We start from the raw sequence: 13,931 nt of genomic DNA on the forward strand, positions 1-13,931 counted from the left end.
TCACAGCCATCACTCCCATCCCTTAGAAAGAAGTCGCCCCTCCTTGGTTCTCTGTAAGGAAGATTCAAGGTGTGGTAGGGTGATCAGAGGACCCACAAAACCCTTTGTGGGTTTTGCAGCTAAGATAAATTTGTACCCTTGTACCCCGTGAGGCTGAGGGGAAGAAGCCTGTCTGCCACCATCATGCCCCTGCAGCCTCCTCCCCAACCAAATTAATATATACCTTATCTGTGGGGAAAGGGAAGGCTGACTTCACCATAAATGAGAGATTATGATGGCTGAGTCCACAGCAGAGGGTAAATCAGCAGTTACCTGCAAGACAAGGCTTCAGTATGGGGAATCCCAGGCAAGGAGCTCCCCTGGATGCTCTGCAGAGCTGCTGGAAAAGTCTGCAGTGCAGGCTGTAGGCTCAGAGAGAAACATCTGGGTAGTTATATCAACTTCTTCACTAAAAATTGTTGCTGTGAAGATAAATTGCAGCACATTACCAATTTTCAAAAGAAATATTGTGCACCTACAGAAAGAATAACTACATTCCAATTAGCAGGAAAATACTGTTTTCTCTATCCTACAAATAGTGTATTTTCTTGTGTTTTCTGTGTATATCTAGACATATGTTCATATTTAAAAACCTATCATGACTTTTAGACTACAATAAGCCCAGTCCTCACTCAGGTCTGCTCTCAGGTCAGACTTGGCAATGACATTAAGATAAGGGGATTTGTGGTACACAGAAGGAGAAGCTAAAATATAATCCCTGGAGGCTTTAGGGGGGAGGACAGATTGGTTTGTGCTGGGCATGGGGCTCTCCAAAAACAGAGATTCTGGTCTGTCATTATGTTCTTTACAAACCTACCTTTCAAAGACATGCTCAAAATCAGAAACAGCTAGTTTTACCCTGATTTTCTTGCATATCTGAAAAATCTGCAGTATTTTTCTCCTTAGTAGCTAAAATATTGAAGCCTTGATTCCAGACAGAACTCTTAGACACAAGTGGTTAAACACAAGTGATAAATTATACTGATAAAGCCAATGTGCAGGTTAACATGTCACTGGGGCAGACTCAATCACACTTGCACTCACATCTCCAATGATGTCAGTGTCTTCCATCTTCCTAGAAGACACTGAATTTCAAACAATCCTGTTTCTAAGAGGACTGAAGGTGATGAACTCTGCCCTCTAGACACAGCCTGGGATTGAAAGAGCACGACTGTACGTGGTGACACAGATGGAAAAGTCAGATTGTTCCAGTTTGCTAATGGAATATATTTTACAGATGCTTCAATTTTTCCTTCATAAAGAAAATCCAGTATTTATTCACTGTATGTCTTAGCTCTACAACAGATAATTCACTTCCTTCTTGCAGAATAGATCTCCCCATCAAACAAGCTGACTCAAAAAGCAAACAACTCATAGGATCGTTATGCAGAATCTCAAGCATATAAGAGCCTGATATTAATAATGAATCTGTAAACGTGGGCACAGTAATATATTTATGACAGAATATGACTAATCTGTCAGTTTTCCCTACCTCAAATGCAGCAACAGTAAGAACTAACATGTCATTCTGCATATGATTTCTTTTTTAGTTACTCACTAGGTAGCCCTCTAAAAGCTCTTCCACTGCAGGTAAGCATCTTTCATTTATAAATCTGGGCTCAGGCTGGGTTTCCAGTACTTCTGATAGCAGCCAGGTGGAAACTCTTGTGCTTCCTTTTCTGTCAAAATGTTGTGCTCATCCTTGATAAAATTTGAAAGAAAACTCACTCACATTTCCTCAGGCACCAGAAGACAGCTGAGTTCAGGTCAATTTAACTGTGAATTAAGCATTTTTTTTTACTGAGATCTGCCTTTCCCTCTCCTTCAAAGGCTATAAGCTTTCACAAGACACATTGGGAAAGCCAGTTTATTCTTGGTCTATACATAAGGATTATTCTAGTATTAAAGGACATGGACATCCTCCTCTACAGCCCAGACCTGTAAAGATGCCCAGCAAAGAGACAGTCACCAAACACTTCTGAAAATCCACTTCGGAGCCTCTGTCCTCAGGAGACACCAGAAGCAGTGGTTTGTTCAGCACCTGTGGGTACCTGAAGACACAAAACCCAGAGAAAGGTTCAGGAGAGTCTGAGGGGCCCCACTGAGACAAAAGATGGAAGCTGAGCTCAGCAGAAGCACACAAGATTTATGGCAGATGAGAGCCACAGAGGGGACACAAACTGAGCTGCCAGCTATAGCAGCTTTAAGGGCACTTGCTACCTCCAAGGCCCCAGCCTCATGAACAGACAGAAATGTCCCCATCCTGGCCCTGTCATTTCCAAATAGAAGAAGAGCTTCCTGGGACACCTCTCCTCACACCTAACACTGCAAAGCCCACAGTCAGCTTGGCCTTGAACAGCTGATAAAATGCAAACAGCACAGTGACAGCCAAGGAAATTCAACCAAAAACGCCCAGAATTTTGGGGAGCAGATTAAAACTGCTTCACTGGTTTAGTAAGAAGTGCTTGCTCACCACAGCCTGTGCCCTGAAGTCTGAAAGAGCAGAACCACAAAGCATGAGCTGACCTGATTACAGCCTGGTTTCTCTGGGTGCTTGCTGGAGCCTGCTTTGCTCCTCTGCATGCAGGGTTTCTGGCTCCTGTGAATCTGCAGATGGTTTTATTGGAGAACTGTTTAAAAGGTCTAATCTGAAAGCTGGATCTTCGCAGTTATAGAGTTGTAGGATTTCAGAAAACCATCACTGTTGGAAGCACAACTGATGCTTTGGGTTTTCACAGGCACTGGAACAGTTCTACCTTATCCCAAAAGCTGTCAATGTACCCTATCATTTAAGGAAGGTGGCTTGGACCCCCTCACCACAGAAAAGAGCAAAATGGCACAGCAAAACTACTGGCAGTCAGGTACAATGCAAACAGGACAACAACACACACAGGTGGTACTCTGCTCATCCTGGGAGGAGGTGACACAGGAAAAGGTTGACCCACTAAGTGTCTGAATTGCCACAGACTTTGGTCTGCAGAAGCATCAAGACAGAGAGAGGCCAGAAGTTTTCAGTGAGACATCAGAAGTCTACATTGACACTGAGGTGGGAAGGAGTTGAGAAGGACAAAGAGACAACCTGGGGCATCAACACTATAGGAAAAAAAGCCTTTCCTTATCTCATGACAGATTAGGCACTACAATCTTTTTTTTTTTTTTTTTTAAGTCCAGAGGAGGTTGCTCACACATAGCCCCTTGTTCAGTCAAAGCCCTCCAGGCAGATAATCAGCACCTGAGGATGAAGTACAGGTCTGGCCCAGCTCAAAAGTGGGTCAAGCTGATCACACATTTTGCAAGAGGGCTTTGCCACGTGAGGCTGCTGCAAAGCCTCTCCCTTGGCACTGAGTGACTGTGATAGCACTCACCATAAGTATCCAAGAGCTGGGTTTCAATTACATTATTCTGTCATAATTCTTCATTTAATGAATCCTCATCTTCTCAGCAGCCTTCAGATCCAAGTGAGAGGGTGCTATCAAACTGAGAAGTCCCATGTTTTCTAGGGTCCTTTGCATGCTTAACCCAAGGAACACCAAGTGGCTCCAGATGAGGCCACTACTCTATTCCTACATCCTAGATGCTAACTCTTCACTATTTTTTGGGGGTGTTTCTCTTTTGCAGGAACTTGACAGCTGAGTTTGCAACCAATAATGCTGAAACTTGTGCGTGCACCATTTGTAGATCAATGCTCTGGAAACTTTTAGACTGAGAAGTTGCACTGTTGTACCTCCAGATCTTCCCTTCCCTAGTGGGCCACACATTAAAGGGACTCACTTTTTGCTGTTTGTGAAATAGGCAACATAAACCTTCTGCCTATATCTTTTCTTCCTCCTGCTCTGGGAAAGTCTGCTCTCCATGGATCATAGGGAAAGCATGCAGGGATTTAGCTAACCTGGTGCATCTTTCCAGGCACAATACAGTCTTTCATCCACCAACACTTCAAAGAAGCTGGTCTGGAAAAAGAAAAAAAAAGAAAAAAGAAAAAAAAGAAAAAAAGAAAAAAAAAAAAAAGAAAAAGAAAAAGAAAAAAAAGAAAAAAGAAAAAAGAAAAAAAAGAAAAAAGAAAAAAGAGAAAAGAAAAAAGAAAAAAGAGAAAAGAGAAAAGAGAAAAGAGAAAAGAGAAAAGAGAAAAGAGAAAAGAGAAAAGAGAAAAGAGAAAAGAGAAAAGAGAAAAGAGAAAAGAGAAAAGAGAAAAGAGAAAAGAGAAAAGAAAAAAGAAAAAAGAAAAAAGAAAAAAGAAAAAAGAAAAAAGAAAAAAGAAAAAAAGAAGAAAAAAGAGAGAAAAGAGAAGAAGAAACAGAAGAAAGAAAACCAGATGTAGTGTAGGGTCTCCCAAGGGCTCCAGCATTTTGGAAGAGACACAGTCAGAGGTTGGTTTTGTTCTGTTGATGACAACTGATGAAGCAAGAAGCATGGAAAGACAGGTTGAGAATAATAAAATAATCTGCAGAGATTCTAACCTTCTGATGAAAGATAAGATTATCTGCATGAACACAGCAAGGAGAGAATCAGTGAGCCTTAAAGTCTTCTCAATCCTGTCAAGGTCATCAGTGTGAATTACCTCTCATCTCCCTGTGGTAGGAGAAAGTGCTCTAATCTCCAGTGAGGTGATTTCACAGCATCACTTTGGGACACAAACCTTCTCAGTCATCCCTTGGACTTCATTTGACACAGCCATTGCCTTTCCAACCAGAAGTATTTGCCTCAGGCAATGTGGCCACTTAAAACTTTTCTCAGAAAAAGGTATGAAGTCTTAAATCCCTGAAGAAAACAGGTTTAATACGATTTAATACTAAGTCTGCTCTAACCATAATTACCTTCTCCAGAACAGACTCCTGCAAATTCTAATCACAACCCTCTGCCCTTCCATTAATTAACAGCTGCAGACAAGTTATGCCTTTAAGAATCACATGGCATTTAGGAAAGTGCTGTGGAAGTTGCAGGAATAGAGAAGATGAACGTCATGGAGTCCTTTAAAATACTGTTTTCCAGTGTAGGCTTTACAGATATTCCTCATATTCTGCTTGCATTTGATGGATGTCCTATGATGGTGTTGGTCTGAAAAAACACTGGTCTGAAATCCTGACTAGTTTTTTTCTACTGATTTTTAGGATTTTTTACTGATTGAAACAACACTTAGCACCTGCTTGCATTCAGTTTCTAATCCTCATTGTCCCAACCTTTGACCTCTCCCACTTAAGGGAGATAATTAATATATCATTGGAGTTTAGGTCATTTACCTAAGTGCTGGGATTTAAACAGCTCCAAATCCAAAAGCTTTTCAAATTTTCTAAGAATTTATGGATCTGAAATCCTCAGCTTCCAACAAGGGAATTCTTTGACTTGCTCCCTTCCTCTGTGAACCAGTTCTTCCAACAAGCACTTCCCAGTGCAGTTCACTCAACCTTTCACCCATGTGAGGCTCCTGCAGTGTCCTGTGCTGTTCCAAGCAACTGCTGAGAAACTTCTGGGAGTCTCAGTGAGTAACTCATCTGCTGGGAAGGGGACCACATCCCTGTGAGGGTTTAGCAGTCACTTTCCATGCTATTGAACTGTTGTTGAATAATAAAGCATTTGATTCATAAGCAGTTAAGAGGGAAAAAAAAAGAAAAAGAGGAACTTAAATGATGCAGTTATTGAAAACATTTACAAATATATTTTTCCAATGAAAAGTGCAAGAACCAATCAGGCAAATTACCCACTCAGTGTGATTCAGGCAGCTGTAGTATCAATAGCCTTTGAGCACACTTATTTTGAAAACTTTATTTTGAAAGATGCTGTGTAAATCTACTGAAGCACATCTACCCAACAGACCATTCAGGGTTTGTGTGTTTGCTTTGGACTGTTTAGAGAAATAATACTGGCCCTTTCATCTGAGACAGGTAATAGTTTCCTTTTCACAAAAGCTAAATGAAATAATGAGTGATTTGAGTTATGTGCTGCTCTGAGCAAATAAGGTGTAGTTTTCATACCATCTTTGCAAGATTTTCACAAAAGGTCAGTTAAAATCTGCTGGGCCAAGGGGTAATCCATGCTCTGATTAGTTTTCACCAGTAAATATGCTATCACAGATTTAATATCAGCTACATTTCAAACAAAACTGTTGTCTGATTGGTAGAGGTGGACACCATTCTTTGAGAAACCACCCTATTATCACTATTTCTACTGCATTATCATTTCTATTCAAAAACCTCAAGAATTATCCAGCTCTTTTACATCATAGGCAAAGAGAAAGCAAAATAGTCAAATGCATAAATAAGCCTGCTAATAAGAGAAGTGACTGTTTGCTAACCTCAGCCTGTTGGCCTCATTAGTGTAACAGCAGCATATTTTGCATTCAAAGTGAAGTGGAACAAGATAACAAAGATAAAAGCTTTGTGCTTGCTAATGATATGAGTAAATGCAGCTCAGAAAGCGATTCAGCAGACTTTGATCCACTCAGAACAGAGAACCAGCACTCCTCAGGCACCTCTGACAACACAGCCTTACCATGAGTAACCAGCCTCTACCATATTCATATTTAGGAAATTTATCTGCCATTAGATTTCTTTAATGTGAGAAGCAGAAGGAGTGAATACAAGACATTTTCACAAACTTTAAGAACAGCAAGGCCAAAGGATATCAAGGGCTGACTCTAAGGTCTAAGGCTGAGTCTGCTTGTTAAAGCATTTTTTTCTAATTCCTTTCACCTCCTTGCTGTAAATAATCATCATGTCTGAAACAGAGGATGTGGACAGATTTTTTGTTCCCAGCTAATCTATTACGTTCCATCAGTGTTTCAAAGTGAAATGAGCTTTGAGGACTTTTCTCAGTTTGCAGATTTTAGACATCTCCCTCCCTCTCTCATCCTAACTCTCATCCTAACACACACAAAGCAAAACAGACTACTGAGGCAAATTGTGGTCTAGGCACTGAGCACTGGTCAGCATGAACAAAGTAAATTAAGTAACAGTTTCTGCTGCAAGGATGAAAAGCAGCCAAGTAAACCCATGGATTCACAGTAGGGACTTTAAAGACACCAGCAACTGCAAACTGTTCAGCCTCGGAGCTGTCAAACACATCATCCTTTCCAAGATTCTCAAAAAGCTGTTCATCTTGCTGTGTTTTCATGACAGGCATTTTTTTCCTCCTGAGTTTCTTTTATCTTATTAAATTTTAGCTCCCATTACAGTTAAGACTATTTTGCAACGGGGCAAAACTAATTAGTTTGCATCAAAGAAAGGCTCCTTGTAACATAACACTAATGAGTTTCATCTGTCTGATTAGAGGGCTTTGCTTTTAGTAACACTTGGTACAAAATTTTGTTTCAGAGAAATATAACATTATAAGAATATTCAGGGCTAAAAGCATTAGCCAAACAGTAACCAAGATAATGGATAAAAGATTAGGGTGGTAAACTAGGAGCAGACATATAACTGAATACTGACAAGAGGATGCAGGAGTAGACCAGAACAGGTTAATGAAAATTTAACAAAGATGTGTTTGTGCAAGCAGAGCTTGGTACATCCATAACAGCATCTTTAGGGAACTAACACAACACCTCTCATCTCACAGTGCTTTTAGGAATTAAATGGAAAAGAGCTAGAGATGGGGAAAGGCAGTAACAGTTTTTAGACAGATGGAGAAAGAAGTTCATTTTAGATGAGTCAAATTAACTTTCAGTATCTGGAAAACTACCTGGAAAAAATATTTGCTTGGCTTTAAATCTGCTTTTAGTAAAGAACAAATTGTATTTAAGCAGCTGTTTTCAATTGATGGGAGAATTTCTTGAGAGTACAAATGGGATTAAATAAATTTGTTATTTCTTGCTTCTGGTGGGCTTCTCATCCCAACCACTTTCTCTTACCCTGTTAGTACAAACAAGCAAGAAAATACAGTCTAGAATGAATTTCCTGATAGGCAGGTACAAATTCACCTGAAGAATCACATGGGACAAGTGGCAATCAGAGATTTACTGGTAAATTGGGCATACCATGAGTAACATCTGCATAGACACAGACTGGGCTATTTGCAACTGACACAATGTGAGTACACCTTGTAGAATATAAGGGAATATAAGGGAATTGCCTTTCCCAGGACCACCCCTCCCTCCATAAATCTTCCCAGCACAGATACAAACTAAAAAGGAAGGCATGGTGCTAGGAAAGAGCAGGCTGCCCATTAGAGAGGATGCAGAAAGTTCACATTTGGACAAAGATGAACTACACAATGTTCTCCATCTGTCACCAGACAAAGGAACCACTCTCAGCTTGTGACTGTGCTCTCAAAACCACAAAGGGAGATGACTGAAAAGTACAACTGAACAGGCAAGTCACTTGTGGATGGGAGAGAACACCTTTTCCAGATTTGCTGCTGAATTACATTTCAAGGCACCAAGGGGCTACCTGGCTTAAGTTGGTTAAATACAAAAATCCTCTGGATAATCTGAGAACTTAATTCAGATCTCTTTCACCTCTTTGTTTTGATAAGGTTTCAACTTGACCAGTACCATTTTTGACAACATTATCTTTACCTGCAATAGGCATCAGTGAAACCTTGACAGTTTTGTGCTTTTGTCTAACACAAGAATTTAAATTTAAAAAAAAACCAACTCATTTCAAACACCCATCTGTCTTCTTCCTCTGATGCCATGCACATCCTGCACCTGTGCATAATCTTTCTCCTGCTGGCTTTCTGCAACAGGTCAACAGCAACAAAATAGACTGCACCTGTTATTCATAAGCTTTTTTTTATCTCTCAGAAGAAGCAGAAGGGCCCAGAGCATGTGTGGGAAAGAAAAAGCTTTGTTTAATTTAATTACTTCTTTCAAGTCTGAGTAAACTCGGGGATCAGCAGCATGACTGGTTAATTAAATCATGAAAGCAGTTCCTTTACCCTGTAAGGGCAACTACACCATGCTGTGCCTCATTCAGTAGGTTCTCCCAAAGAAGCATGCTCAGTCTTTATGCTGCAGGCCAAAAATAGGTCTACCATGCAAAGGCTACTGCAATATTAAGAGTTCTTTTAATGCAAAAGCTGTGGAATAATGCTGTGATTATTTTCAACACTTCTATCTTGAGTGTTAGCTCCAGATCTGTTGGTGAAAGCTGGTGATAACATTGCAATAAACAATCTGATTCTGATCCTTAAATTCATAGCTGAGAGCACTGATCCAGAGGGAAATAAGCTGGGGGGCTCCAAGACACATTCACCCAGATGCTGCCCCAGCACAGTGCTGGGTGCTGTTCTGACCCCCCTGCTCCAGAACCCAGAGAGGCTGGAGCAGCAGGAAGGCTGCAGATTTGCTTCTTGGGGCTACACCTGGCTGCTGGGTTTGTCCCTTCCACCTGTAAACACGTGCACTGTGCAGGAGCCAGCCTGGGGAACTCCAGCCCCACTCGAGGGTCTTCTGCAGATATCTCCCACCTCGTTTTAGGAGCTGCCAAATCCTCTCTGAGAGGAGGAAAAGGATAAATCTGCCCTTCACTTGGGCTTGGGACTTCCCCCCATGAACATGTTGCATGGTGCCAGTACATTGAGGTTCCTCAAAGAGTTTCTTTGGATCTAGATCATTTGCCAGCTCACAGACAATTCCCCATGTTTCTTTGTATCCCTTCAGAAATTACTTCCATCCACAGAGGTCACAAAGCTGGAATCCTTCCTTGCTCCTCCATGTTTTCACCATTCATTTTTCCCTTTCCCATTACTCCATCCTTTTCTACTATTTCTCCTCCTTCAATTCAGCCATTCTACTGACCTCATCCCAAATGAGAAAATGGTGTTACCTAAGCAGAAATGTTTCTTCCTCCCTTCTACTCTTTTAACCCATGAAATCAAAATCTTTACAGATCAGGCCAGCATAAACTCACAATGTCTTCCTGTGCCCAGCCTTCCTACCTGACAAACAAGGAAACTCTCTGATGTTGCATAAAATAGCTTGTGCACTACAGAGACTTTTTAATGGAAAATAAATCCTTCTGACATCACTAGCTAATTACAATTTGCTGTATTAAAATACAACACTGTGGCTATATTGCAGGGCAGGATAAAAGTGTGCACGTATGTTCCTGTGTGTTTCAATATCCTCCTATTGACAGAAGATAGGATGACTGGGCTACAGCTGGAGACCAGGAAATGATTTTTGTGATTTCATTAGAGTAACAGACAAAAGCAGTTCCTCTCTATGTTAGGTTAACAGATGGCTTGTTAGTTACAACTTCTTTAAACAGAACTGTCACCAAAAATGATGTGCATGACAAAAAAAATAATATTGATTTAACCTCACTGTAAAATTAAAATGGAGTTTGCATAACCTAAGGGAAAGAATAAATAAGTGCTGCCATTGTGAGACAGAATATTAAGGTGCATTTGCTTTTCTGAAGTTTCCTTGGAAATTGGATGAAGGAACATAACTTGGGGAAGTGTTACCATAAGACCACTTATTATAGGCACAAACATGCAGTCAGTCACCATCCCTACTCCCTACTATGTTGGAAGAGACTACCATGGACATATGAGTGTGTTACAGCAAGGCTTAGGTATTAATCCCAGAAGTAACAGAATATATTAATCACACAGAATTTTTCATTTTGGGTAAATATGTTTTCATTTCAAAATGCTGTAGTCAAATTCAAGATTGTACATTTGCACTCACACTGACTGCCATTATAGACCAAACAGGATTTTGTTCTCCTCGAGTATTAACAGGCAGCCCTCAAGCAGGCCACTTCTCTTCACTGCCTAACTAAATATCAAAGCCAGGAGCATCCTGCAGTTTGCTGTGCTCAGACCAACGTGCAACACAAGCACCAACCCTGTAGGACCAAACCTTCATATCTCCAGCAGGTCCAAGCCCTGTGCAAGGCTATAGCATTCACCACCTGAAACTCCCTTACCTCCTCCATGAAACAGTTCTCTGATGCCTCAGTCAGCCAGCAAAACCAGGGATGCAGGGGGGGAGTGAAGAATAATAAAAACAATTTAAAAATCAAGCAATACTAATTTGCCCACCTGCTGCTGCTTTCAAGACCTAACTTTCACCTCAAGGTGGTCTCATTTCCACCTGAGCAGGAAAAACTACAAAGGAGATTCAGCTTTGAAAAAAGGAAATCAATCAACTTTACACCTTTTTGATAGGTGACCACACCTAAGCTATTCCACCTGGGCAATTCTTAAATGCTAACACTGTTACTGATACTTAATACTTCTCTCCTTCAGCATCACACTTAGTTGCTATTTATGCCCTTTGTCATAATGGTCCCATTGTTCCTGTTTTCTTTATTTGTGCAGCAACCCTTCCTCAGTTCTCTTCTTCCTGCAGTGTTACTGCCTTACTTCTCTTCACAGCATCCTACCACTTTTATCTTTCCAAGAAACATTATTTGCAATTGGTTTTAGTATAAAATTCAACTCTCAGACATCCCTAAGACATGCAGCTAACTCCTAAACACCTGAACTAGAAGAAAAGACAAAAAGAACCCAGTGGCTTTTCCCTGGGTTTATAAATTCTCTTCAGAAGCAACAAGTCAGGAGCAAACCTTTTCCCCTACCAGTCTTAGATGTCTGCTCCTCGCACTATAAAACCATTGGTTTTTTACAAGAAAAAGTGAATAAGTGAATCAGGGAGGCAAGTAAAAGGAAGAATAGGAGCAATTTTTGCCATTGCAAAACTTCTGTTGATAGGTATTAGAAATAAGCTGTTGTATTTCACCAGCCTTGAGATGTCAGGCTCACTTAGCACACGGGTTGTCAGCTCCAGCTGAGGGGCACACTGACTGCCTGATGGGTGCACATGGCTGGGACTGGGGAGCAAACACACAGCTGCTCACTGCTTTTGTTTGCCTTCTCATGAAATTATATCATGTTACAGGAGACAGGTCCTTGCCCCAGGTGTAGAAGGTTCTTCCTATCACATTGAGTTTGGTACAGCACATTAATTTCATCATCATCGTCTAGAACAAAAAAAAAAAGTAAACAGCAAGCAGGAAAAAGGAAAAAAATGGATAACATTCAATTTGGAGGGGAAAGAAAGGACATGGTAAGGAACTGCTGTGACCAAGAGATTCTGCTCTAGGAACAAATGCAAATGATTAAGTGAAAAAGATAACAGAGATATTACTGCTTTTGTAACTCTCAGTAACAGCCAAAATAATCCAAGGCTAGTGGATAAGAGCATGGATTTTCAAAGCAAACAGATTAAACCACAGTAACATATCCATAACTTTTCATATTAGTATCATGAACTATGAAGGTGGTTGAATTACAAACAAATATTGTAATTCTTTTTTTTTTTTTTTTGCATTATCTTAGCTACATCCAAAGCTAGTTGCAGTAGGTCAATACTAACAACACATAATCTTACAAAGGAATCACTACAGCAGTTATAAGAAAATATGAACTAAGCATGTAAAGTTAAGCCAGCAGAGTGACCTGACTATGGAGAAGCATAGAAAAGAACTTCCCAGCATGTTTGGTTTCATGGTTTAGTCTACTAGAAAGGACAGGTGTGTGACATGAACACTGGGCAAGCATGAGGATATGAAGAGCAGCAACAGCTCCTCACACCACTGAAGGAGCAGATGGAGCATTCCACTAGCACTGATTTTCTTCACATACCAAATTTCTTTGGTTTTGTTTCTTTGACCCATCAGAAAAAGGGATGAAGATGCCAAGTGCATATAAAACATGAGTCAAAAGAATGTTAAACTCCTGTCTTCGAGTGAGAGTATTACATGGATCTAATAAGTCAAATTTAAGGCTCTCTAGGCTGATTTCTATTTCTATTTCTTTCTGTGGGTGTGCTCATGCTGCAATTCACATCCAGCTCTGTCTAAGCACCACAGCATTCCTCTTACTTTAGTGCCTCAGATATCCATCTTTTATTCAGAGCTCTGCAGGAGGCAGCAACAGGTACTTCTCTCTTTTCTCCAAAAGGGGATGTTAAGGAGGTAACAGATCTTTGGTGTGGAAGAAAGCTGCTTGCCTGCTTGTACAGACAGATCTCCATTCTGAATCAACTTGCCCAGAGAGATCTGGCTTGCCAGTCAGTGTCAAAGAATGGCTGGGCAAGGGAACAAAACAGAAAAACAAAAAACCCAACCTGTTCCCAACGTCTCCCCCCCAGAAAAAATAAAAAACACACCAACACCAGGCAGACAGACAGACAGACAGACAGACATGGAGTTTGCACAGGCAAAGGGAGATCCCTGCTGGTGGGATGCTGCAACACTTCTGCACTATTTCCAAACACATCATTTACCATTTCCAACCAAGAGCAGGAGGAGAGGACCCAGCTGGTTTCCACCTCCTGACTTCTATCAGGACAGGCATTAGATACCATCTCTGCCAGGTTATGATTAAATCAGGGAAATAAGATATCAGGAAATAATATATCAGGGAAATAATGTATCTCACCTACCCTTTGTAATTAGTGGCACCACATTTAAGAACTAACCCAGACAACACTGGAAACCTGCATTGAAAAGAAGGGGGAAAAAAAAAACAACCAAACAATAGAACTTGTCTCCGGTGCTTGGGGTTTTTTTAAACATTAAACAGCTATTGCAATACTTCAACTACACCAAATTTTGAGACACTAGCCAGAAATAATTGCTAAAGCACTATGGTGGACTATCATAAAGATACTTATGAAAAAACCTGGGGACAAACTAAGATCAGAAAAATGTTAACACCTGTATAAGGGAGACATTACCTTCCAGGCCATAAAAACAACTAAGCAAAGAATGCAAGGGAGAGTTAAAAATTAATATCCAGTGAAGGACAAGGTATTTTACAGACCACTGACATCATGAAGATGTTCAATTTTACAATGACACACTTGAGAGTAACAGTTGTTTCCAATGACTAAGAAAAAAAAATTTGACACTTAGAATTAAATACAAGCATACAAGTTTGGG

Source organism: Heliangelus exortis, chromosome 18, assembly GCF_036169615.1.
Source record: "Heliangelus exortis chromosome 18, bHelExo1.hap1, whole genome shotgun sequence".
Classification (NCBI taxonomy): Eukaryota; Metazoa; Chordata; class Aves; order Apodiformes; family Trochilidae; genus Heliangelus; species Heliangelus exortis.